The sequence below is a fragment of the Cebus imitator genome, unplaced genomic scaffold (genome assembly GCF_001604975.1).
Source record: "Cebus imitator isolate Cc_AM_T3 unplaced genomic scaffold, Cebus_imitator-1.0 Scaffold109, whole genome shotgun sequence".
Classification (NCBI taxonomy): Eukaryota; Metazoa; Chordata; class Mammalia; order Primates; family Cebidae; genus Cebus; species Cebus imitator.
In genome coordinates this window covers 3,959,831-3,987,709 of record NW_016107424.1, presented here as the reverse complement: position 1 = coordinate 3,987,709, position 27,879 = coordinate 3,959,831, and the positions used below count along the sequence as shown (strand labels likewise).

At 41.0% G+C, this 27,879-nt stretch overlaps 1 pseudogene; it reads right to left on the bottom strand.

Moving 5' to 3' along the window:
- Window positions 1–332: 332 nt before the first annotated feature.
- On the bottom strand, window positions 333–26,958 carry LOC108310860 (annotated as a pseudogene).
- Window positions 26,959–27,879: the final 921 nt, after the last annotated feature.

Below are 27,879 nucleotides of genomic sequence, written 5' to 3'. Positions count from 1 at the left end.
CTCAGCCTTCTGAGTAGCTGGGATTACAGGCATGCGCCACCACACCTGGCTAATTTTGTATTTTAAGTAGAGATGGGGTTTCTCCATGTTGGTCACGCTGGTCTCAAACTCCTGACCTCAGGTGATCCACCCACCTTGGCCTCCCAAAGTGCTGAGGTTACAGTTGTGAGCAACCATGCCTGGCCCTTCCCACAGTTTTTACAGGAATTGGACTTCTCCCCAGTTACATGGATTATTTTGCACCCATGAAGGTGTGGGCTCACAGAGGCTTCCTTTTACACTATAACATCTGTTTCTGGTCTGAGTAATCCTGTGTCTTTAAAGCAGACAGCTCACTGGAGCCTTTTCCACACGGATGAAACAAAGAGCTCTCCCTGGTGAGTTTTTACCTGGCTTCTCAGGGATGAATGATTGCTGAAGACTTTCCTGCAGACAAGGCATTCGTAGGGCATTACCCTAGTATGGATCCTCCTGTCCATGTTCAGGTTGGAGCCGATGCTGAAGGCTTTTGCACAGTGATTGTATTCCTATGGTTTCTCCCTTGTGTGGCTTCACAAGTACATCTTCAGCATTGACTGGTTCCTGAAGGCTTTGCACACTGCCTACACTCCACGCGTTTCTTTACAAGTGAATGCCCACGTGCCTCCTCTGGGATAAACAATCACTGAAGACATTGCTGCAGGCGGTACATTCGTTATGTCTCTCTTGCGTGGGTATTTCCCTGTGTGTGGTGAGGTTTGAACATGCAGCTGAAGGCTTTCCCACAGAGATCACACCTGTATGCTTTCTCTCCAGTGTGAGAGTTCATGTGAGTCTTAAGGATGGACTGGTTTCAGAGGGTTTTCCTACACTGCTGACATTCCACAGGTTTCTTGATAATGTGAATCTCATGTGTTTCTTCTGGGACACGAGATCGCCAAAGGATTTCCCATATTCTTTGCATTTGTAGGTCTTCTTCACCATGTGGTTCTTCTTGTGCAAATTAAAGTTCAACTTCCAGCGGAAAGCTTTGCCCCACTGTGTGCATTCGTAGGGCTTCTCCCCTGTACGATTCCTCACGTGTCCTTTGAGGTGGGAGGGGTGCTGGGAAGCTTTCCCACAGTTGTGACACTTGTAGGGCCTCTCTTTGGTGTGCGTTCTTTTGTGTGCAATAAGGTGGCAGCTCCAGTCGTACGCCTTCCCACACTGATCACACTTGTAAGACCTCTTGCCAGTGTGAACTCTCGTGGATTTTCAGGGCTGAGAGGGTCTAGAATGCATTCCCGCACTGACTGCAGTCAGAGGGCTTCTCTTGAGGTGAGTTCTTGCATGGCTCCTAAAGGCTGAAGGGCCGTTGAAGGCTTTCCCGCAGTTGCTGCATTTGTAAGTCTTCTCCCTGGTGTGTACTCTCCTAAACCATTCATGAGAAATCCACCCACATAATCCAACCACCTCCCACCAGGCCCCACCTCCAACATTGGGAATTACATTTCCATATGAGAGTTGCATGGGGGTATACATGCAGACTATATCAGAGGGTCTCAAAGCAATGGTGGCCCTGAATACAAATGCAAAAGATTTCAGTATCTAAGTGACCCTGGCAGGTTGTGGAGCAGGGAGTCTAGAACAGCGTAGGACTGTTCCCTGGCTCTGCACTCACAAACCTCACCCTCGCCCAGCCCTGCTCCTCAGTTTTAGAAGATCTGCCTCCTCCATCAAGTTTGTGGTCCAAAACAAATGTTGCTCAAAACTGTTCCATTATGAGCTGTCTTGTGACCATAATTCTCCCAATATTTGATTTTATCCCTATATTCAGCTAAATTACAATGTCCCAGAATATTCAGAATTCACAGATGTAAATACTTACAGAGGGAATAATTCTTTTGTTACTTTTACTGACTGGTATTTCTGCCCTTGCCAGGACTATTTTTACCACCGTTATTTACATAAATATAGGCCCAGCATGGTGGCTCATGCCTGTAATCCCAACAGTTTGGGAGGCTGAAGCAGGGAGATCATTTGAGGTCAGGAGTTCAAGACCAGCCTGGCCAACTTGGTAAAACCCTGTCTTTACTAAAAACAAAAAAAAAATTAGCTAAGCGTGACGGCGCATGCCAGTAGTCCTAGCTACTTGGGAGGCAGAGGTGGGAGGATCACTTGAATCTGAGAGATGGAGGTTGCAGTGTGCTGAGATTATGCCACTGCACTTCCAGCCTGGGTGAAAGAATGAGACCCTGTCTCAAAACCCCCGATATATATATATATATAATATAAAAATATAGAAATCAATACATAAAAAGTATGCTTTCTACAGGACAATTACAATTGCCAAAATAAAAGCAAAATGGAAACCCATAACAAAAGTCCTAATAGCTTTTAGATTACATACAACCAAAAAGAAAAAAAAGAATTTGTTTCTTAAATACAATCTGCTGCATAAACATCCCCTGGAGCACTTTAAGTAATTATGATACCCAGATCATACCACAATTCAATTAAGTGAGACTCTTTGGGGTGGGCTGATGAATCAGCACTTAAACAAACTCTACATGAAATATTTATGAAGGCTGAAGTTTAAAAGCTAGTTATAGCAATAAATGCAATGGAAGCAGAAAAAGAGTTGAGGAACATAAATATAGCTAAGGACCATGGGGTTGCAGGGGGGCAGAAGATAAAGAACTAAACCATTTCTAACTGGAGTTAGGATGAGAGACAGAGAAGGATCCCAGGCAATTACTGCAAAATGTAGTGGCTGTAGAGTTTTCATTTCATAAGGAAAATATAAACAGATTGAAGAGATAAAAAGAAATCTTAGACACAATGAACCAGAGAATACCAATAGTAAAAAGAATATCTTAGCAGCAGTCAGAGGAAAAAAGACAGATCACCTTTTAAGCAGTAGTTCTCAAACTTTGAGTTACATCAGAGTCACCTGGAGGTCTTGTTAAAATACGCTGTAAATATCTCTCTATTAAGAAACAAACGAAACCCAGGCTTGTTTCTAACAAGTTCTCAGGTGATGCTGATGCTGCTGGTCAGGAGACCACACCTCAAGAACAACTGCTTTAAAGAAACAAACGTTAGACTGACAGCTGACTTCTCATTAGCAACTGTGGAAGACAGAAGGTAGTGGAACAATTTCTGAAACAAAATATAAAATCTTATAACCACCAAAAATGTCCATGAGAAAGAGAAAAAAACCAGTATCTTTGGGCTTGCAACCCACAGAAAAGAGACATCATTTAAGATGTGTTTCAGAGACAAAGAAGTAATCCTTTGATTACTTAACCAAAGCAAAGAATGTAAGAATTACATCAGAGTGGAAGAATCAAGTAAAGCACTGGAAGTGGCAAATGTGTAAGAATAATGAAACAAGAAATGACAGCATGCAACAACAATAAAAATTTCTTCTGAAATTTAAAAAAGACAGAACTAAATATGTGCAACTATGACATATCAATAAAAAAGAATGAAAATGCATGATAAAAAAAACCATGTAAATCAGGAGAGTAACATATATCCACATCTAGATTTAATGAAAAAACATGGCTAAGAGTTGTTTAGGGGAACCACTGAAATAATAGAGTAAATAAATTGAAAATGTACAGAAAATAAAAAAGAATGACAAAAATATGCAAAAGAAGCTAGAGAAAAAAATAGAAGAAAAATGTAACATTCAATTAATCCAGAATAAATGCTTTAACTAAAATATTAATATTCACAGAATAGATTAATCCAATTTTGTGCTATGTACAAGAGACATTTAAAATAGGCAAGTAAAAAGAAAAGAAAGCTGCTTTGAATGTTAGTATCAGACAGAATAGATTAAGGCAAAAAGGCTCATAGAGAAAAAATTAAGTATTACATAATAAAAAGAGTTATAAATCAAGAAAGAGGTGTGTGTGTGTGTGTGTGTGTGTGTGTGTGTGTGTGTATAAAACATAGCCTCAAAAAAAATAAAATAAAAAGGGACAGAACTCTAGGGAAAAATGATGAAGCCACCACCAGAGCTCTCACAAATACAGTTCAAGCAGGCAATTAAATAACTACACGCAGATTGAACATGATGAAACAGCATTTCCTCACGGTGAAATCCAGCCACACATGGGAACATGTTTGTCTCAGACAATGCTTAATCACAGAGCAATGAAGTTAGCAAACAATGACCAAAAGATAACCAGAAAAAAAGTCATAGAAATAAAAATTAAAAAAATTCTAAATCTGCATGCCAAAGAAGCCATATTTGATATTTTAGAATTAAAATAAATAAAGTATGATACTGCAATTCTTTGCAAAAGTAATTTTTTTCTTTGTTAGTTTTACTGAAAGGAATCTTTTTACAGCCAGGGGGCAGCAAATGATTGCTTTTCAACTATGTAAAGGGCAAAAGAAAATTGTAGAGGTAGCTTTTCTGTTTAATTACAATTAACAACCACCCAAATAAGACAATGGAAATCTTCCTTGGTTTTTTCTTTATTCTTTTAGAATAAAATTACTTTCATGATAAAAGTAAAATTTAAAAGTCAGAGGAAGAAAGACAGGTTACTTCTTAGGCAATATTTCTCAAACTTTAAGTTACATCAGAGTCACCTGGAGGTCTTGTTAAAACACACTGTAAATATCTCTCTATTAAGAAACAAACCAAGCCCAGGTTTGTTAGTTCTAACAAGTTCCCAGGGGATGCTGATGCTGCTGGTCAGGAGACCACACCCTAAGAACAACTGCTTTAAAGAAACAAATGTCAGATGGACAGCTGACTGTTTTATTTTATTGCTTTAAAATATTAAATTTACAAAAATAATTTGTGCTATCATCTTGATCTGAATCTTAATATAAATGTCAGTATCGCTAATATTTTTTCACTTTGATTTTATAATATATTAACATGCCAAGTCTTGGATATTCTTTAAAAATATTTTAATTGCTTTTATCACAACTAGAGAATGTACTAAAATGGGTATGTATTTATGCTGATATATTTTTAATTAACAATGCAGTTTAAAATTCATGGCCTGGTACTATGGTTCATGTCTCTAATGGCAGCCCTTTGGGAGGCCAAGGTGAGAGGATCCCTTGAGACCAGGAGTGCATTTTTTCTTTTGAGACGGAATCTCGCACTGTCACCCAGGCTGTAGTGCAGTGGCGCGATCTTGGCTCACTGCAGTCTCGGCCTCCTGGGTTCAAGCAATTCTCCTGCTTCAGCCTCCTGAGTAGCTGGAACCACAGATGTGCGCCACCACGCCCTGCTAATTTTTTTGTATTTTTAGTAGAGATGGGGTTTCACCATGTTGGCCCAGATGGTCTTGATCTCCTGACCTCGTGATCCGCCCACCTCAGCCTCCCAAAGTGCTGGGATTACAGGTGTGAGCAACCGCGCCTGGAGGCCAGGAGTTTGAGACTCAGTTTGGGCAACATAGCAAGACCCTGTCTCTACAAAAATAAAAATTAGTTGGACATGGTGGCACATGCCTGTAGTCCCAGCTATGCAAGAGGCAGAGGCAGGAGGATCATTTGAGCCCAGAAGTTTGAGGTTGCAGTGAACTATGGTCTTACCACTGCACTCCAGCCTGTGACAGAGCGAGACTTTGTCTCTTGAAAAAAAAAAAATCATGTATTGTCTGGGCGTGGTGATTCATGCCTGTAATCTCAGCACTTTGGGGAGGCTGAAGTGGGAGGATCACTTGAGCCCAGGAGTTCAAAACCAGCCGGGGCAACACAGCGAGCTCCCTGTCTCTCTATATACAAAAATTCATGTATGTAAAAATATTTTTCAAATATTAAAGAAGTATAAAAAGTGACCACCAACTTAAGTATTAATTTAGGTTATCTAAGCTGTAAAAAAATGTTTGCCTCATACTATAAATAAAGATTTAGGGGGTACCTTTAGAGCATTTTAAAAGATAATTCATAGAATGGTATTATCTCTGTTTAGTCTTTAGAGAACTTAAAATAGCAATAAATAGCAACTTAATAAGTTTTTTTTACAATTTTTAATTATTTTTTGTGGGTACATAGTAGGTGTACATATTTATGGGGTACATGAGATATTTTGATATGGGCATGCAATGCATGATAATCACATCAGGGTAAGTAGGGCATCCGTCTTCTCAAGCATTCATCCTTTTTTTGTGTTACAAACAATCCAATTATACTTTTAGTTACTTAAAAATGTACAATAAATTATTGTTGACTGTAATCCTGTTGTGCTATCAATTACTAGATTTTATCACTAGTTCTTAGATAACCTTATGGGAAAACTGAGGCTTAAATCTAATTTCCTTAAATCAAATGGAAGAATTGGAACTGAGACACAAGATCCCTAGCATTCGAATGGATTTGAATTTTAAAGCTGAGGAAATCCATTGTTCTCTATTAACCACTGTGCAGACACTAATCCAAAGTGAGGAGGGTAGGCATTGCTCTGGAAGAAGAGTAGGGTTGCCTGAGCCCAGCCAATCAGTGCTGCAGGAAGGGTGGAGGGGGGCCTTAGATGAATTTTACCCTCCAGGCTGCTGGGTGATGGGAGAGGTCCAACTCCTGCCAAAGCTCTTTTTCGGGCTGGGTTATTGACGGCACGGGCATAACTGAGAGCCTCATGCAAGGAGGGCCCGCCTGCTACGCTCTAAAAGACCTTATTCCAAAATATCTCCTTTCCTAGAGCCACCACCCGGGGTCCATTTCTCTTATTTAGAATAACTCTCATACTAGCTGTTTTTCATTATTTTAAAATAGTAGCTACTACTCTTTAAAAATAAGAAATGTGCAAAACACCAGAAAGGACATCGAGAGAACCCCACTTGTGACTATCCCAGCCAAACAATTTGCCTTGCGAAAGGAAAAGAAAAGAAAAAAGTAAAGATGCCCGAAGGAAAATGCATTATCCTACCATTCATCATTAACACTTTAGGAGGCTTATTTTCTTGGGCCAGCTTCTTCAGATTAGGGAAAAAGAGTTAGCTTTTCTTCCAGGACTCATCCCCCACTTCTTGGCTTGTAAATCCCTTGCTCTAGGGGCCTGCGTGTCTCTTCTCCTATGCTTCCACAGCCCGGTAGGTGGCGTTGTTGTAGTTCTGCGTTGTCATTACTGTCGCACTGGGTTGCAGTTGCCTGTTTACTTGTCTTGGCCCCCACCTTGTTGAAGCCAATAATTATTTCTTGTTCATAATTAAATTCCCCAGACCCTAGCAAATGCTTGGCACAGATGACTGAAGGAAAAGGAACCCACGAGCGTGAGGAGGAAGAGAGATTTTTTTTTTTGCCAAGGGAGGGAAGGTATAGATTCTGGACGTAAGAAAGCATTATTGTGGTAAAGTCAGAGGTCTATAGTTGGTATGCAGGGAGATATGAAAGGAGGTATACATTTCCTGATACTGTTCAATAGTTGTCTTTGGCCAAAGGGAGAGAAAATAATTACCTGGACTCTTGGGTTCCAAATTAAGAACTAGATTCCATTTTCTCGGCACCCTCTCACCCTCCACTAATAGGACTTTATTTTTTTATTTTTTGTGAGACAGGATCTTACTCTGCCACCCAGGCTGGAGTGCAGTGGCTCAGTCTTGGCTCACTGCAACCTCCACCTCCCAGGATCAAGCGGTTCTTGGGCCTCAGCCTCCTGAATAGTGGAAATTGCAGGCATGCACCACCACACCCAGCTAATTTTTGTATTTTTATTCTTGCCATGTTGGCCAGGCTGCTCTCGAACTCCTGGCCTCAAGTGATCCTCCTGCCTTGGCCTCCCAAGGTACTGGGATTACAGGTGTAAGCCATCGCCCTCGGCAGGGACTTTATATTTGACAAAGAACGTTCCACCTCTTTTTCTCAATTAACAAATGTAAGAAGAAACCCTACTCATAACACATTTGAGGTACCAAGGAAAGTTCTATGCATGGGGAAACAGCATATATTTAATATATGGCCACACATTTTGTATGTAATATAAATATTACATAACATTTATATTACAGGTAATATTTGTACATTTATATATCTGCATAATATTTAAAGTTTATATGTGTTTCCCTTTTTTGATTCTGACCCTAGCTGGCCTCTGGGTGCCACTTCATTGACCCACATGCTTTATAAAGGCTCTTTTCAAACTTAAGTTCCTATGGAGTGTTGAAAAAAATATTAATTTTATTTTTTAACTTTTTTGAGACAGAGTCTCGCTCTGTTGCAGGTGTGATCATATTTCACGGCAGCCTCAGTCTCCTGGGCTCAAGTGTCCTCCCACCTCAGCCGCCTAAGGCTCTGGGACTACAGTTGTGGGCCAACACGCCTGGCTAATATTTAATTTTTTTGTAGAGATGGGGTCTTGCTATGTTGCCCAGGCTGGTCTTGATCTCCTTGGCTCAAGCAACCCTCTTGCCTCAGTCTCCCAAAGTGTTGGGATTACAGGTGTGAACCACTGCGCCCAGCCCCTCTATGGAGTGTTTTTAACTCCCACTCCCACCTCGCCCTACCAGCTAAGCCTTCTCAACAATGTGATTGCTTCCTTTTCTGAACTACTCTGGAGTCATGTTTGCATCTTTCTTTTAACTCTTAAAAGGTCTGGCCAGGCGCGGTGGCTCACGCCAGTAATCCCAGCACTTTGGGAAGCCAAGGCGGGCGGATCACGAGGTCAGGAGATCAAGACCATCCTGGCCAACATGGTGAAACCCTGTGTCTACTAAAAATACAAAAATTAGCCAGGGATGGTGGCAGGAGCCTGTAGTCCCAGCTGCTCGAGGGGCTGAGACCAGAGGATTGCTTGCGCTCAGGAGTTTGAGGCTGCAGTGAGTCCTGATTGCTCCACTGCACTCCAGCCTGGGTGACAAAGCGAGATCTTGTCTGAAAAATAAAAAAAGGTCACCGTTTCAGTGGCTAAAATGACTCTGTGCCACAACATTATGTAGCTCCTTTTTCTGCTTTATTACTATTTTTTCCTTAGCACATCATACATCTAGCTTTCTGTATTTTAAAAATTCATCTAGTTAATTTCCTGTCTAGATTGCAAGTTCCATGAGGACAGAGGTTTTTGTCTATTTTGTTCACAACTGTATCCCTAGTGCTTAGCATACAGTAGGAGGCCTATAAATATTTAACAAATAAAGGAATAAATAGATCACAGCACTGAATAAATACAGTAGAAATGAATCAGAGTATACAGGCATTGGATCTGAGCCTAGAACTAATGTCAGGGGAAATGAATGATTCCTTCCAACATGTGTAGAAAGGCACTGGCTAAATTAATTCACATTTACCTAGACCAGACCGGTTACGTTTATGAAAAGCCAACTAATTGTCTCACTGGTGTTTGCAATCTTTTTAAAATAAAGAGTGAGTGTATAAAGATTTCCAACCTATTTCTGCAGACCAAAGGGTCTTTGTCTCCCGGATTGCCAGAGAAATGATTATGTTTCAAAGACATCTGTTCAGCTCATCATTTTTGTTTCCTCCTGTGGTTTATACAATTGAGCCCATTGGTACATATTTGTTTACATAATGTGGCATATGGTATTGGTCAGTTCTGGACATAGAAGGGTCCTGAAGATTTGCGGTAGCACTAAGTCTGACAATGTGGTTTTTGTCATTGAAAAATTAGATTTCTTTTCTGGTAAACAACTGAGAACTAAGCCTGTTGACAGGAATTTTGAATGAAGGTATTTAGACTTCTCATTCTATTGCAAAAGAGTGAGTTGCAAGAAGTTCTAGTGAGCTTATGTTAAAGAAGCAGTTCTTTCATTCATTGAAGGTAAACTTGGATCTGGACAGATGTGGCTAACTTGATAGGCCAGGATGACACTGGGAAAATACTGAGAGTTTTAGTCGAATTTGTAAAAAAAAAAAATTAATGTTGGAATAAGGAGAATGCTGAGACATAAAATCTTCTGCTATTTCAAGAATTAGGTTAAAAGGGTGTTTGTTCCTGCTTGTTGCAATCTGTGCCTCCCAGGTTCAAGGGATTTTCCTGCCTCATCCTCCTGAGTAGCTGCGATTATAGGCAACTGCCACCAGCCCTGGCTGATTTTTGTATTTTTAGTAGAGACAAGGTTTCACCCTATTGGCCAGGCTGGTCTTGAATTCCTGACCTCAGGTAATCTGCCTGCCTCAGCCTCTCGAAGTGCTGAGATTACAGGTGTGAGCCACCATACCCAGCCCTAAAAAGGGTGTTTTTAAATAAGAGGAGAGAATGAGGCAAGGAAGAGCTGGTGTGAGGAAGTGGGTTGAAAACAGTGTATAGGACAGTGGAACAGGGAGCATTTTATCCTGATCCAGCCTATTTTCTAGTAGGGGTGAGACGCTGGCGGAGGGTGGGCTGAAGGATCAGGGACCTCGAGGAAGGATTAGGAACAATCATTTTGTTCCTATTGATCAGTAGGGACAAGAAGTTCATTTATTGTAAGCTAATCATTTATGAACCAAAAAAGATACTTTAAAGTGTCTGATCTTGTCATAGGTGAAAAAAGGGTGTCCACAAGTCTTACCTATGCCCCCTAGAAAGTGTGGTTCTTTGCAGGAAACCATTTTATGGAACACAAAAGGGTGGGGCATTAATCATTTAACCTTTGAAGTCTTCGAGGAGGACAGGGCTCAGGTAAAATTCAACACTGTTAGCTTCTAAACCTCGAATGAATTCGAATAATATTCTGGCCTTGTTAGCTCTTGTTTACAAAAGGACCACAATGAATTTTGACATTAAAAATTTCCTCTCCAGGGTGCTTCTGGGAAAAAAGGGGAATAAAGTATTTCTTTCTTTCTTTCTTTTTTCTTATACTTTAAGTTATGTGGTACATGTGCAGAATGTACAGATTTGTTACATAGGTATACACATGCCATGGTGGTTTGCTGCACCCAACAACCCGTCAGCTACATTAGGTATTTCTCCTAATACTATTCCTCCCCTAGCCGCCCACCCCCTGATACCCCTCCCCTAGCCTCACCCTCCCTCCACTGACAGGCCTTGGTGTATGATATTCCCCTCCCTGTGTCCATGTGTTCTCATTGTTCAGCTCCCACTTAAGAGTGAGAACATGTGGTGTTTGATTTTCTGTTCCTGTGTTAGTTTGCTGAGAATGATGGTTTCCAGCTTCATTCATGTCCCTGCAGAGGACATGAACTCCTTTCTTATGGCTGTGTATTATTCCATGGTGTATATGTGCCACATTTTCTTTATCTGGTCTATCATTGATGAGCATTTGGGTTTGTTCCAAGTCTTTGCTATTTTGAATAGTGTCACCATAAACATACATGGGCATGTGTCTTTATAGTAGAATGATTTATAATCTTTTGGGTATACACCCAGTAATTGGATTGCTGGGTCAAATGGTATTTCTGGTTCTAGATCCTTGAGAAATCATCACTGTCTTCCACAATGGTTGAACAAATTTACAATAAAAATGTGTTAAAAAAGGAAAAAAAGGTTTGCTTAGAGTTTTATACTTGCAGATAAAGAATATATTAAGGGATACATTAGGTCTTTAGAACACTGGTTAATTAAAATTAATATTTAGAAACTTTACCATAAAGCCAAGCACCCAGCCCATCCTAAGCTACTTGCTTTTAAAAAATAATGAAGACTATTTCCTGATCATCTAGCAAATTTCACTCCACAATGAGTGACAGTGTTATGACAGAAAGTTGCATAAAGATAGAAGGAATTAAAGATAAAAAGCTAGGTGTTTCCTTTAGCTGTGTGTGTTGAAAAAAGACTATAAAAATTTAAAATGTAGATTTATTTTATTCTTTTCAGAAATATATCGTATTAGATACACTGACTTAGAGATAACTTCCATTTTATTTTCTTTCTAAGCTACGTATTCACATTAAATTCTGATTTCCCTCAAAATAGCTCAAAGAAAATGAGGAAGGTGTGTATGAAGAAAATGTATAATTCTATTGAGCTTCTGAAATTCCAAACATATGCAAAACAAATAGAAACAGAGTGGGCAGGAAAACTTTTGAGGACTCTTTTGTAGGGATGGCCACCTTACAGGGACATGTATTCTTACTGGGCCCAGTCGGTGAGGAAATCTGGTATCCAGACTGGGTTTTGTCACTCACCAGCAGGTGAGTGACCTAATTTTTTTAAGCTTGTTTCTTTATCTGTTAAACACAGAGTAGATGTCCTACAAAGACGGGTCTAGCTGTAGATGTTCACTGTATTATCTTAAAGCTAGAAATTCCTTGATTCATGAAGCAATTTTAAAAACCTCAGATCATCAATGGTTTTCAGTTCAAAAAGATTTGCAGGAGATACAGTTAGGGAGGAGAGTGGGAAAGGAGAGAACAGAGAGATATAAAGTAAATGGCACAGGGAGAGATTTTCTCTGAAAAGACCTAAGTGCTCAGACAAAAAAATAATACTCCTGGTGACACTCTCCTGAGCACCCTGCCTTCCTCCTTGCTTGGTACCTTTGCAGGTTCACTGCTTATGCTAAGTAACTCTTCCTTCTTCTGTCTTTATTTTCTTCCTTCTCTTCAGTCTGCAGAGTACTCTCACCAGCCAGGCTCACTCTGCTTTGCATCTTAGCTGCACCTGTGACAACGCACCGCCTTTTCCCAGTGCCCCGCGCATACAGTGTAGGAAATGCCTTCCACTGCTATTTCCATTTCCAGACAGTAGATGTTGCTGGTTTACCATCAAAAAGTCTTCCTGGCTGTCCATTTATAAGTGTTCTGAAGTCTCATATAACAAATCTGTTGTTGAACTACCTGAGAGTTACATGTGCTAGATTTTTAGTTGTTTGTAATCACATCTTCTAAGCAGTAACTTCACAAATTTATGTAAAGTTTGCAAATAGTTCTTCTACATTTTGGGTATTTCTGAGGAAGAGTTATTTTCTGATTCTGATGCCAAGTGGTAGGGAAAAGTAGCTCTCTGCCTTAGAGATTTTCATTAAATCATCCCACCCCCCGTGAGTTGCCTTTTGGAGTTGTTTTTCTTTTTAAAAATCTGTATAATTAACAATATCTTCCAGCTAAAATTTTGCAATTCTGGTTCCAATAATAGTTTTTGAAGAAACTTCAAATTGTATCACCCATTTGATTTTTATGTCTTTGTATATTTCCCTTTTGTTTTAAGCCAGAAGACATGCTTTAGTCTCAAAGGATGCAGTTGAGAATCAGTTTTCTGGAAACAGTTTGCCATTTTCTTTCTAATGTTATGCCAAGAAGCTAAAGAGAGGGTTATAGAGCATATATATATATTTGCAGAGTAGACAAACAAAATGATGTACCACCATCAGAAATATCTGCCTAACTTCTGTCAAAATTCCAAAGATGACTTCATGAGAAGTGTTTTAAGCATTTTCGTGAAAAACAAAATTGTGAAGAAAATTTGTCATTAATAAACTTGTAATTTTTGTAACTCTAGTAACTGATGATTCTAATATATAATTTTATTTGTTTTACTAAATGCAGGTTTAAGTATAAGTTAAATCTACTGTAGTAGATTTTTTTCTTAAATATAAAAGTATTATATTTATATAAATATGAATCTGTGCATTTAAAATACAAGTTCTCTTTTGGGGGATGTTATTTGACCAAATGATATTTATAACCCCAAACTTAAATGCATAAAATTAGAATAAAGAGGGTTTAACTTCCATGAAAAGTTTTAACAAATTTATTGTTTTTCACAAAACCTCAAATAATATTGGTTTTTCTTAAAAATGTCTAATTAAAAAAATCAATCAATCAGCTCCTGATGCCGTTGTTTAAGAGGGTAAACTAACTCTATTTTAGTAGCTAAGTTGAATTTTTGATGATTTCAGTTATTAGCATTAAAAACACTTAAAAGTGTCCCATATGTTCTCAAATCTAGTAATTCTGAATAGATTATAATCTAAAAATGATCTCTGACATCTCTTCCAACAGCAGAGAGGCTATGCCTATTTTCCTCTTAGTTTCCGGTTATCTGACTGCCTGGGCACCAAACACAGTGACTCCCTGACTTATGATGGAATCGTGTAGCTGTCAATTCTAGATTTATTGCTTAGTATGGGAATGAGCCGTTTCAGTAGCGCATGCCCTGCAGATCCTTCAGAACTAGCAAAAACTTCATCTGAGGCAAAATATTAGTCCACACCTCACAAGTCTGCAATTCTAGGTTAATGCAGGGTTATTTTTTCTGAATAAAGTTAAAAATCCAAAATGACAATACAAATTTTTTAACTTCATCCTAACTCTGTGATATTGCTGTCTGGCAACAGCCACAGCCAAACCCATGATTTAGATTTCAAACTTAGTAAGTGAGAAATCATCTTCAAGAGCCAGAATACACAAAGCAGCAGTTGCAACAATATCCTTCTACAACATAAGTTAGAAAGAACATCAAAAACACATTGCTAGTATTATTAATTTTCTAGAGGAAAAACACATGAAGCAAATCTGCTTGTAGAACCAATACAGTTGCATGCCTTGAAAAGTGCTTTAACTAGCAATAATACACAGCTATTGAATTATATGTTCAAGACATTGGAATTCTTGTTAATTTATACTTTAACTGTTTCATAACTCAACTTGAAGAAACCAAATATCTTTAAAAGCGGAAGTTCTGAGGATTCAGAATATTTTCTGGAGCCAGACTCAGTGTCTCATATCTAAGAATGAGAGAAGGAAGGGTAAGGGTGCCGGCATTGCATTATTTCCTCTTCTTCCCTTCCCCTTCTCAGAACCAGTCACTATTGTATAGAACAGTTTTGCTCAGAAGTTCTGTTTTTAATTTCAATATTGGAGACATTAACCAATCTTTCTCTCTTCCAAACGACAGTATTTTTAATAAAACGTATTTCTGTGTCTTCAATCAGGTTCAAAAATCAGTGGCCATTTGAAATCTTTCCTCTCCTTTGTTCTCACTGGAAAACCTTCACTACATTCTTTCTCTAAAATGTTTCCTCTTTGGGATCATTAAAATAAATATCACTCTCTCCCTCTCACATTGGATTTTGATAGCTCAGGTTCAACTTAGTCTATCTACAACATTGCTTTTTATCTTTTCCCTCATCTTTTCTAGTACTTATAGTTTAGACCCTATTGCTGATAAGAGCAAATACTGACTTTGCTGGGAGACTTTTTTACAGGATCTCACTCTGTTGCACAGGCTGGAGTGTGGCATGATCATAGCTCACTGCAGCCTCAATCTCCCAAGCTTAAGTGATCCTCCTACCTTGGCCTCCCACGTAGCTGGGACTACAGGCCTGCACAACCATGCCGGCTAATTTCTTGTGTTTTTTGTAGAGATGGGATTTTGCCATGTCGTTCGAAGTTGTCTCAAACTTTTGGGCTCAAGTAATCTGCTCGCTTCAGCCTCCCAAAGTGCTGGGATTACAGGTGTGAGTGAGTCACTGCACCTGGCCTTGCTGGTATGGTTTTAAGACCCTAACATGACTGGCATGTCATGTCTTAGCCTTCCTTCCACAATGTTAAGGCTGCTCCTGACACAGTGCCTCCTCGCTGCCTTGCACCTCCTTCCATGATTATTCCTCCTCTTGGCCTTAGTTTACGCCATCTCTGCTCAAGTTATCTTTTTGCCTATTCAGATTCAGTGTATTCTTCCTACCAGTCACAGTGCAAGTCCCAATGCTGCATTGTTCCCCCAAGAGTGCCCAACTAGCCCTTTTCCTGTTGGAAGTTCTTTGCTGGCGTCACTAATGGACATTCCGTGGCTTTCCTTGCATTCTTCCTATGGCCTCCCATGACCGCTCTTACATCTCCAAGAATATTTCAGATTTACAAAGGCTGAGACTATTGATAATCTTTCAAGTTGCCCACCATGTTTTGGTTGTGGTTGTTAATGGTATTTGTTTTCTCCCTCAGGATTCCAAGTACTGTTCCCTGAAGCACTCTTCACACAGGAGAAGGTGGTGGCTGTTCATTTGCAGGTTCCTTCCTTTTGAAGAAAGAAAGAGGACTCGTGTGTGATTGGAAACATAGCTTCGCTCTGCTCATAGCTTGGCTCAATTTCCTGCCAATCTCCCCACACATTTAATGTCCTAAGAACACTTCACTGCTGTATGCTTCTCTGCACACGTTGTAACTTTTCATGCTTCTCTTCATATTCCTGCAGTGGTTGTCCTTCCATCTTTCTTTCTGTAGGTAATTTTGATTATTTTTTTCAAGACAATCCAAGTGTCATTTTTTTCAGAAAGGCTTTCCTTGACCATAGGTTAGGTGAAGACCCCTCTTCTGTACTCCCACGAGACCCCTTGCTCATGTCTATCCCATCACTCCTCTCATCATTTTGAATTAATTTGGGTGTGTGTCCCCTCAATGGTATGCAAATTCCTTGGTGGCAGGGAGCATGTTTTAATCATTTTTGCATTCCCAGTGTCTGGTAGGCAGTAGGTACTTTATAAACGTTTGCTGCCCTGTTGTGAACTCTATTGAATAACTGACTACATTTCTTGGTTCATGGATCATTTTCGGGTTTTATTTTTTTTTTGGTGCCCTTCCTCTGGATGTTTGTTCATCTCAGTTTTGTCACCCTAATTTGCAACCAGTGTTTTCTAGAATCTAATGGGTATAAAAAATTTTAAAATGGTATTTATGGGAGTAAATTAAGCTGATCTTAGGATGAAAAATGGTAGGTAACGTTCTGTGTAGTATTTCTTAAAAGAACCGTAATAGCCCTGGGTCAAAAATGCCTGCAGATAGTTTTAGTGTCAACCTGATGGTAACTCTTCATAGGCTTACATTTATTTGTTGATTAGACATTTTCTAACCTGAAAGTTAGATAATTGATAATGATTGCTATTATGATAGTTATCATTTCATCACATATCAGGCACTTACTCTAGGCCAGCCTCTGTACAAGGCACCTCACATTTAGTATATTTAAACATTCTATCAACAAATGAAGAAAAAATTATTAGTCTCATTTTACATCCAGAGAGACTGGATTTTACATCCAGGAGACATTTTACATCTTGGGTCTCAGAAAGATTAAGTTGCCCAAAATTACACAGCAATGGGCTGCATAGTCAGGATTCAAATCCAGTGACATTGAGCCCTAAAGCCCACATCTTGTCCACTGAGGCTCAGTGGCTCCTGGAACGGCAATTTTTGGAAGAATGAGCCAGAAAGTAATGATGAGTAAGGAGGTGGAGAGTGAGCAAGTCACAGTCAGGCACCTCTTGAAGAGGACAAGTCTTGAAGTAATAGGTCATGAGCAAGGTTGGCGTGGAGTGGGTGTCCCTGGGGAGAAGAAGGGGCCTCCTTCAGCTGTGAAGAGGACCCTGGAGGGAGCTGCAGGATCGCTAAAGACAGCGCTCCCAGGTTCCGGTGTTGCAGGCTACTGGTTCTGACAGGAAATATCCTGATGCTTATTACTCAGCACATGAACCAGGAAAACTATGCATTGATGAATCCTTCCCCTGCCCCTAATTCCACTTGTATTCCACCAGGGAGCAATGAAAAAGATGGAAAAGAAAGAATTTAAAGCACAAGAAGAAAAAGTATGTACAAATTGGCAAGGATATAAAAATAAAGATATAAAGGGTTAAGAAATAATCATAACAGAGTTGGGACTGGCCACCAGATACTTCTTTTTTCTTTTTGAGATGGAATCTTGCTCTGCTGCCAGGCTGGAGTGCAGTGGCGTGATCTTGGCTCACTGCAACCTCTACCTCCCGGGTTCGAGAGATTCTCCTGCCTCAGCTTCCCATGTTGCTGGGATTACAGGCAAGTGCCACCACGCCTGTCTAATTTTTGTATTTTTAGTAAAGATGGAATTTCACCATGTTGGCCATATGGTCTCCATCTCTTGACCTTGTGATTCACCTGCCTCAGCCTCCCAAAGTGCTGGGATTACAGGCGTGAGCCACCCCGCCTGGCCCACCAGATACTTTTCTATGCAAACATCAGGTCCTCTTGAAGAAATTGTTCCTCTCCAGAATATTTTGGGGGCTAAGTTATATACACCACAAATTATTTTTCAAGAAAATCTGTTTGGTTTCATCTTAGCTCCAGTATTTAAAAGACCTCAATCATCATTCTATTTTATACTTCATGATTTTTTCAGATTCCATTTTCTCAACATTTGATCAGATTATTGAAACGAAAATGAAAAACCATGGATTTCCTCCAAATGGCCTGAGCATTGCTTCATAATTTGGTCAGCTCGTGGAGGTGAAGGAAAGCTCTATAGTTTTGTTATAAAATCTGGGTGTGGGCTTTCAATTTTAAAACGAACGTTATCTGTGCAAGTTGTAATATCACTTGGCACTAGAATGTTTACAATAGATCTTTTTCTTCTTTCTTTTTTCTCTTGAGCTAAGTCTTTCTGGTAGGTGAATTTCTGCCCAATGTGAATGATGGCAGACTTGAATTAACAATCTTTTTGAAATTGAAAAAATAGTAAGTGTGTTGATAAATTGTGTGTGAGGAGAAACCTTGACATTGCATGGTGAATTACAATTTAAAATGACTTAATTTTCGTAATATGTGTATATATTCTTATGAGACTCAATCACATGCCCTTGTCTCTAAATACATATCTATGTAAAATAGCACATTTAAAAATAGTTTATTTTTAAATGAGACAAAATTTAAAAATTTGACTCAGAGGAAAATTGAACAATGGTGAAAATGAATTTCCTTTGACCTGGGATAAATGAAAAAATGATTTCAACCAAAAATAACATTTCTCCCTGCAGAGCAGGAAGGTAATATATGGAGATGCCTTTGCAGCATCCAGACATGTGATTTCAGGATGCTGCCAGATGTTACATGTGTTCCAGGAGACCTCACAGAATTGGGTAAGAATATGTTGCCTAAGCCACACACAAGGAGGGACCACGGGGCAATAAGGAAAGATCGCTGCATAAATCAAGCCTGCCGAAGTGCCGTAGGTGGAGGCTCGGGAGCCCTCCAGAAGCTTGTGTTAGTTTGCCCCATTAAATAGGAGGCAAGGCTACTCAGGGTGGGCAGAACCAGATCCAAAGCTCACTCCCAATTCCTTTCGATGTCCTCTTCCCTGAGGATGTCGGAGGAAAGGACACGCAAGGAAATCATTCAGATTATACAGAATTCAGTTCAATTTTAAATTTCAGGCCCTAATGATGTCACTGAGTAGTTAGGCCTGCCTGTTATATATGTCATTTTTTTTAATTTTAGTTATTTATTATTTTTTTAGAGACAGGGTTTCACTGTTGCCCAGGCTAAAGTGCAGTGGCGCTGTCATAGCTTGCTGCAGCCTCAAACTCCTGGCATTTTCTCATTTTCTCAACATTTGATCAAGTTACTGAAACAGAAATGGAAACACATGGATTTCTTCCAAATGGCCTGAGCATTGCTTTACAATTTGGCCAGACTGTGGAGGTGAAGGAAGGCTCTGTAGTTTTGAGCAATGTCCCTACCTTAGCCTCCTAAGTAGCAAGGACTATAGGCATACACCATCATGCCCAGCTAATTTAAAAGTTTTTTTTTTTTGAAGTGACAGGGCCTCAGTATGTTGCCCAGGCTAGTCCCCCACTCCCAGCCTCAAGTGCTTCTTCCACCCCTACCTCTTAAAGTGCTGGGATTACAGGTGTGAGCTACCCCACTCAGCCTATGTCCTCCTTTTTGGCATTCATTACAAATGGGCTGGTTTGTTCATTCATTTCTTCATTTCTTCCTTCATTCAGCTGTCAAATGTTAATTGCATTATAATTTTGCTAGGAGCTAAGGATTAAAAAAGGTCCAGCCCATGAGGGGCTCGTAAATAGGAGTTAGTATCCCTGGTTTCAAATATGCATGGTGGTCAGGGATAGCTTCTTTGAGGAAGGGACATACAGGCTCCACCTGAATATGGGGAGAAGCCAGCCATGTAGAGAAGGAGGAAGAGAACATTCCAGGCAAATGGACTACCAGGGGCAAAAGCCTTGAGCTCTGAAATCTTTGAGGTACAAAGGCTTTTGATACATTAAAGGCACAGAGAATGACTTTCTTACATAGTTGAAGCTTTTTCAAGTAAGGGAGAGTGACACAAACTGGGAGGATGAATAGGTGTTTGCAGATCATACAGGGTCTTTTCTTTCTTTCTTTTTTTTTTTTTTTTTTGATACAGAGTCTCACTCTGTCACCCAGGCTGGAGTGCCGTGGTTCTATCCTGGCTCACTGCAACCTCTGCCTCCTAAGTTCAAGCAATTCTCCTGCCTCAGCCTCCCAAGTAGCTGGGATTACAGGTGACCACCATGATGCCTGGCTATTTTTTTGTATTTTTAGTAGAGATGAGGTTTTACCATGTTGGCCAGGCTGGTCTCCAACTCCTGACCTCAAGTGATGTGCCCACCTCAGCCTCCCAAGGTGCTGGGGTTATAGGCATGAGTGACTGCACCTGGCCAGTCTTTTTCATTTTTAGAGACAGGGTTTTGTTCTTTTACCCAGGCTGGAGTGCAATGGCATAATCGTAGCTCACAGCAGCTTCAAACTCCTGGGCTCAAGCAATCCTCCCACTTCAGCCTCCTGAGGAACTGGGATTACGGGTGTTTGCCACCACCCCTGGCTAATTAAAAACATTATTTTTGGAGAGATGGGCTCTTGCTGTGTTGCCCAGGCTGGTCTTGAACTCCTGGCCTTAACCATCCTCCCACTTCAGCCCCCCCAAAAGTGCTGAGATTATAGACATAAGCTGCTGTGCCCAGGACTGTAGGGTCTTTCAAGGTGAGGCAAGGAGTTTGGAGTTTCTTTGAAATGAATTCAGAGGTGGTTCAAGGAGCTTAGGTATGATGAGAAATATAAGCTAACTTATGTTTTAAAAGAATATGGGGCTACTGTGTGAAGAATGGATGGAGGCAGCAAGAGAAGAGGCAAGGAGGGCAGTAAGGAGGCTCCTGTAGTGGTCTGCATGAAAGGACAGTGGCTTGTGTTGGGCGTGACAGGACGGAGTGGGGAGGGGGCTGGCTGTGCCCATAGAATCGGCAGGGCTGAGTGTGGGAGTGGCTCTCTGCTTGTCCTTACGGTTCACCACTGCGGAGCCCTTTGCTCTGGGAATACAGTTTGAAAATCATTAATTCATAGCGTGCAAAATGAGATTGACTGCAAGTTTTAGATACACAACAATAATTTGGCTGAACTGATCACATTACCTGGTGGTTAGATCTACAGTTCTAAAGCTAAAATTCTAGTTTGTCATATTCAAAAGTTACAAGACAGTTTTTGATGATGGCAGTGCATTTTCTGAGGTACATAAAAACTGTTTACCGCATGTTTTATTTAAAGTGTTGTGTGGAGGAAATAATTTCTAAATCCTTACTTTCGGCCTCATGATTGACATCTCAGGATTGAAAGTCAAGATCGAGGGAGCAGCATAAACAAGGGGAAAGGCCATCAGGAGGAAAAAAGAGCGGAGATTGTTGGAGTCTATGATTTAATGGCACAAAGAGAAATAAAACCCAATCATGTTGCTGTGCTTGATCCCAATTTTTTTTTTTCTAATGCTGCTCCTTCTTCCGATGAATGGTATTCGAAAGGTTAAAGCAACGGCTTTGTGTTTTTTAGGCCTTAGGCAGGGTGTGCTCCTGTGTTTAATTTTGCTGCAGTAACACATGCCCTGATGGAGCACAGGCTTGATTATTGTAATTCTCTTTTAGTAGGACTTCCAGCAGGGCTTTTCTGTCACTTGCTGCTCATGCAGAATGCAGCAGCACATCTGCTGGCTGATTTGAGAATGGGCAATCACATTACCCCATCCTGTATAATTTGATATGTGTGGGTCACTGAGGATTCAGGCAATGTTTCTTTGTTTCTTTTCCCCTCTCTCCCTTTAAAAAAAAGATGAAAATTACATTTCCTTTGTATCCACGCCTCTCTATTTCCACAATCATTTATCTTTTCTTAGGGAGAATTGTGTGACATTTTACCGACTCCCAAGTCATGTCATTTAAGGCTAAAGATATCTATGCTGTTTGTAACATGAATGACAAGGAAAAAAAAGAATATATGACAAGATTATAAGGCATTGTTTTAATATATTTTATTTCTACTTAATAAAAGAGGCTTATATGTCTGGAAGGATGAAAATATTCTGTTCTATTCTATTCTACTGTATTCTACTCCTATTCTATTCTATTCTATTCTATTCCATTCTATTCTATTCCATTCTATTCTTTCTAATTCCACCCCACTCCACTCCACTCCATTCCACTCTATTCCATTCTATTTCATTCTTCTGCTCACCAATTTTTAAGCCTGGCAATGGCCTGCTTGCAGAAGAGGGGCAGCCATTTCTAACGTTGCAGCTTTGCCTGGAGTTGGTAATATGGCTTTTGACCCACATGGTTAGTGAATGCTAAAAACGCTTTGGGTGCAGAAACAGAGGAGTCAGGAATCATGACCCTGCAAACCCCCCTGGACCATCGGTAGTTTCTGTTTATTTTCCCATGAGCATCCTAGTTTAAGATTGTACAGAATGGTGGGAAATTGGATTTGAAGAAAGATCAGCAATTTGTGTGCACCACTCTGGGTTTCTATCCCATGGGGAAATGCATGACAAGGCATACAGGTAGGGGACACACATCTTGCCTTCAAAGGAGGCATTGGATGTCTGATTCCCTTCTCTGATGTTCTCTTTCTGATGTTAAGTGCATCTCTTAACATCTGATGTTAAGAGATATTAAGGGCATGGGGGAACAGGAAGAGGCTGGAAAGGGTGGTAGGGAGCTCAAATAAAGTATTCCACCCACCTCTGGTACCCTAGGAGACAGAGATCGGCTGATCCTACAGAGAGTATCTAAATGGCTCTATTCATAGCTAACCATTTCTCGGTTATAACCAATCTTTCTCAATGGTCTTCTACAACATTTGCTGCATTTATTTTTTAAAACTTTTAGACACTAGGTCAATGCTAGTGTAACCTTTCAAAAGACAAGGGCAAACTTGAGGAAGAAGAGACGATGTGCAAACTGTAATTGCCATTATTAGATGCTGGTGTAATTTACTCAAGGTGATGACTGAGGTGTCTCCAGGACGACATGGTTGGAGGCTGGAGTGAAAATCCTAGCTTTGAGTCACTATGCTAGTTCTCATTAGTGTCTCTGTAGGCAGGTGACTTTATGTGTCAGCTCCTCACTTTCTTCATGTGTAAAATGTGGATAAGTATATCATCTTTAAAGTGTTGCTATGAAGATTAAATGAGATAAGGGTCGTGTAGCTCCTACCAGCACCTTTTTCTGCTTCCTTCAAGGTTAATCTTGAGTTCCGTCTATGTTGGAGAGCACTTCCTAACTGATCATGTTCGCAGTGTGGTGCATGTTTACTTTATGTTGCTATGTACTACTAGTTAACTATGTATCTTATGTTCCTAACTAGTCCAGGTGGTTTCTAATGTGTTTGAGAACACAGCCCATGCCTTATATTTTGTGTGTGTGTGTGGGGGGGTGTAGGCTATTGATTCTAGTATGGTGAGTTGTATATGAGCCACGCTTAACAGAGATTTGTCCACTGATAGCTGGGTGACCTGCTGACTTTCTAAATTCAGTAGCATCCCTAGTAATATTCTTGGGCATCGCTATATAAATCACTGTGTCATGTCTACAGATATTCTCCAGAGGATTCGGTGCTTCTCTTTGAGACAGGAACCAACCTATATACTTGGAGAATTTACCTGTTTCAAGACAGTATAGCAGAGGACAGGAAGCCATGGAGAAGAATTTCCCTGGAAGATTTTTCTTAAACACACCACTCTCTTTGGTAGTCTAGGTTCTAACTGTAGTCTGAGGATGATGACAATGATGATGGCTAGCACTTACAGTCCTAATTACATGCCAGCACTGGGCCAGCATTGTCTCCTATGTCCTCACAATGACTCATGAGCTAGGAATAACTATCATCTTTTTTTTTTTTTCTTCAAGAGGCAGAATCTTGCTCTTTCACCCAGGCTGGAGTATAGTGGCATGATCATAGTTCACTGTAATCTTGAAATCCTGGGCTCAAGCAATCCTCCCATCTTGGCCTTCTGAAAAGCTGGGACTACAGACATGTACTACCGTGCCAGGATAATTTTTTTTTAACAGATAAGGAAACTGAAGTTCAGAGATACTAAGCTATTGTCAAGGTCACAAGTAACTTACTCAAGGTCACAGAACTGGTAGATCTTAGTAGGTATGAAATGTGAAGGATGACTCCAATATCTTGCTTTCAATTGTGCCTATAGTATAGAGAAAACTGGAATGTGTGTATACACGCACATGTGCACCATACATACATATACATATATATGTTTTTTGTGTACTGTTATTTGTGATAAACTAGATGGAAAGAAACTCCTCATTAATTTTGATTGGTATATTTAATTCTATCTATAGAACAACTTTTAACTCAGCGCTTTAGTTTTTTTCTGTTGTCTGGGTTTGACTTTTCTGTTTTGGGACATATTTTTGTCTTGGGAAAATAACTTTATTTCAGCAGGTTCCTACTTCTCTTTCTCCCTTCTTTCCTTCCTTCTAAAGAAGAGTAAAAGTAGACACACACTAAGACATTCTTTCTTAATTGGGATAGAGGCCAGATTAGTGATTATGTGGTTATAATAAATGAATTGAGTTGTGTGAGAAAGTTGTGAAAACGTTCACTTTAAAACTATTTGTATTTTTTTGGTTTTGTTTGTAGAAAGTGATATATTTACAGAGATAAAAAGGAGAAGGAGAGAGTAAGAAACAGCTAATTCTCACACTGAGCGAGAGAATCCAGAAAGATGGAATCCAGGAGAGGAAAGCAGCTTCCACACTGAGTGGAAGGGAATAGAGAGAGATGGAGTTTAGGAGGGACAGACAGGCTTCCAGGAGAGAGTGTGGAAGGGGACTTCAGAGGGGAAATCCAGGATAAAGATGGCTTCCAGGAAGGGAGTGTTTGTGGAAGGGGACCCATACGTGGAGTCCAAAGGGGTGTGGAAGAAGGGGACTTTTAATCTGGGAGGAACTCCCACCTTCTCTAAGACCCCTGGCCAATGAAAGGAGTTCCTTAGAATTTTCACTGGAGTGATATAGTTTCTTCCGGAGCCCATGAAGTTTAAATATAAACTGTTATATCTCCCGGATGAAGCTGGATGGGAGGGGGAGAAAATATGGCTCTGGGAAGTTCTTGCCCTTAAAACTATGCCCCCCTGTGGACCTGGAAAGAGAACACATTCCCTCATTCCCCCCACGCTGAACTGGAAAGCCCAACTTCTGTTGGAACACAGGCGTGGATTTTCTTTACTTCCTGCTGAAATGGGACATAGAAGGGGCCCTGCAGTTGAGGTTTCCTCCAGAGGGGAGTCTTTCAGGGGTGAAGGTTGATCCTGAGGTCCGTGATAGAGCACACGAGCCAAGGACATCCGGGGTTCCAGCGGCAGGATTATTTGCGACCTTATGGTTCTATTAGAAACAAATGTGATGAGGTGGTTAAAGATGAAAGGCCCAGAGGCCAACAATTATAGAATGGTTATAAACGAGCCTAGAAGAGAATAGAGCCAGGACAGTCAGTTGCTAAACAAGCTTCACAATACTGTTTCTGGAAGATTTCTAGTCCTGTGTTTGATTGATTCCTGAGTTCTATGTTCAAAACAACACTTAACTGGTTTATAAAACAGCAGCATTTTTTCCTAGAAAGAGTCGGGTTCCCTTCTCACTATGAAAAGGATAATTGGAGTTTGAGAGATAGCAAAGTTGAGGGTTATAGATAGTCCTATTAATGCCAGGATATAAATTAGACTTACGAGTGGTTATTTCCCTGAGGATCTTATGGAAAAGCAGATGTAGATCTTCTAATGGCTCACAGGTGAATGAAGGGTCATCTCCTGGAACTTCAGGCTGAGAAGTGGAGGGTCTACAACTTTCCTCAAGAGATATCCGAGGCTTCAGCCAAGTGTGATGAAATCCATGAGTTAATTCCCACCACCTTAACTGCTGTTGGGGTAGACAGAATAACTGAAAATGGTCCTTCCCAAGATGGGCCTAGAGAGGGAGAGTCTGAGGGGAGAGAATTAATAAGCACCAACTCTCTAGGACAGGAGAGAAATACTGAGAAGGCCATGCAGTGTCCAGGAGAAGATGAACTTCCTGGACCTCTATGGTCAGCTTTACCTGGGGCTCTGTGATGGTGACGGCTCATGCTGGCACTTGCTCCAGGCACCCTCAGTCCTGCCATTGGGTCATCTGGTCAGACACCTCAGGCCCTGGGAACCTTCATCTCCTGGGACAATGTGCTTTCCAGTGATTACCTTGGCACAGCAGGTATGGTCCATTCCTCTGTAGACAATTTCTAACAAACTGTCCCTTCAGATCGCACTGGTAGCAAGTTCTGCCACTGGTGGCTAACCCAAGCCTTTCCCTCATTTGAGCCCTCGGGGTCTGCTTGCCTGAAAGCCATGACAAAGGCTGGTCTGTTCCTTTCAGCCTGTTCCTTCTGGTCTCTATTATAAAACACCGAGGTTGCCTGGTTCAGTAATGATTCTAGACTCTGCTCTGGCCCCAAGGCCAGTTTCTGGAGCTTCCACTTGATGTCTGCTATTGACTGAGTAATAAACTTGTCCTTTAGTATTAACTGATTCTCAATGGAGTCTGGAGACAGGGGGGTGTACTTTCTTAAGGCCGCCTGCAATCGCTCAAGGAAAGCTGTTGGCATTTCTTCCCTTCCCTTTGTGGGCTAGATTTTCCACTCGGCAGAGGGTAATTTGGCGCTTCTTCCTTGAGGATTGTGTGTCCCAGTTTTCTAGGATACAATTTAATGTTGACTTAAGCTTGGGAATATAAGCACCCATCCGAAATTGAACACATTCACAAGGAATGCCAGTATTCCCAGTTAAAGAAATTACAGCCACTTTGACCTAAGGCATCCCTTATGTAAAACGAGTGCTGAAATGAAACGTCTTTCAGTCAGTACCCTGAAATTTCGTGTGCCCAAGATGCATGATCCATCTTATCAGAGGGCCTCTTATATACTGGATTTCAATCACGACCTACCAGTGTCATAGGACCACTCACTGTCTGCATGACCTCCAGTGACCACCGTAGAGGCATTAAGGGACTGTTGGGTTGAGGGGTTCATACCGACGAGTGCTTGAACCAGGCCAGTGAGGCTCAGGAGATGAATACCAATATTTCCCAGCAAAAGTCCAATTTACACAGGCCAATTTATAAAACTGTCCTGGAAGGATAAACTTCTAGGGAGGAGCCATTAGAGCATACAGGTCAAAGAAGACAGGCTGGGTATGGCTGAGGCTAGAACAACACCCTCAGGACCTGGGCCTCCTCTTCCTTAACCCATTTTCCACTGTAGGAAAATGCTCTTAAGGTTGTGAGACCTGCTATTGACTATTTGGGGCCTGGAACCCGTTTAACTGTGATCTTCTAGATGGAAAAGTTCTGCCATAGAGAGAGAGCCAATCCTAAGCAAGACAAATTATACACCAAATACAAAGTCCCATAGCCTTCAGCTTCTGAATTTCTCCAAAAGATTTCCCCAAATTCAAGACTGCTCCCCCAGGGAATCAAACTAGTAACCCAGCAGCTGCCATCCCTACACCTAAACCAACTGTGCAAACAGGCCACTTGTGCTAAAGGAAGGCAGAAAGCTTTCTTAAGCCGTATTTTGAATGAGAATGCTGCACCCTGCCTAAAAGCTGGGCAGGGCTGACAGCCAGCAGCCACTGCTTTTCTTTCAGCCTGCGCACCCAGAGAAAAATCCGCTTGCCGCTTTGGGTTTAAAAGTTAAAAGCTGCGTTTGCAGCCACTGCTGGCCGGCTGTGAGTTTCCCCGCCCCTGCCCCTGCCAGAACCACGTGAGGGGTTGGGCCACGCCCCCAGCTGCTGCGCACGCAGGAACCCGTGGCCTGCAGGCCACACCCTAGGGAGCCTTTTTACCCTGCTGCCTGGGACTGGGGAACGCGGAAGGGCCTGTCAGAACCATGTGCCAGGCCACCATGCTCCCTGGTCCCCTGCAGTCTCGGGCTGTACCTCACCCCTCCCCG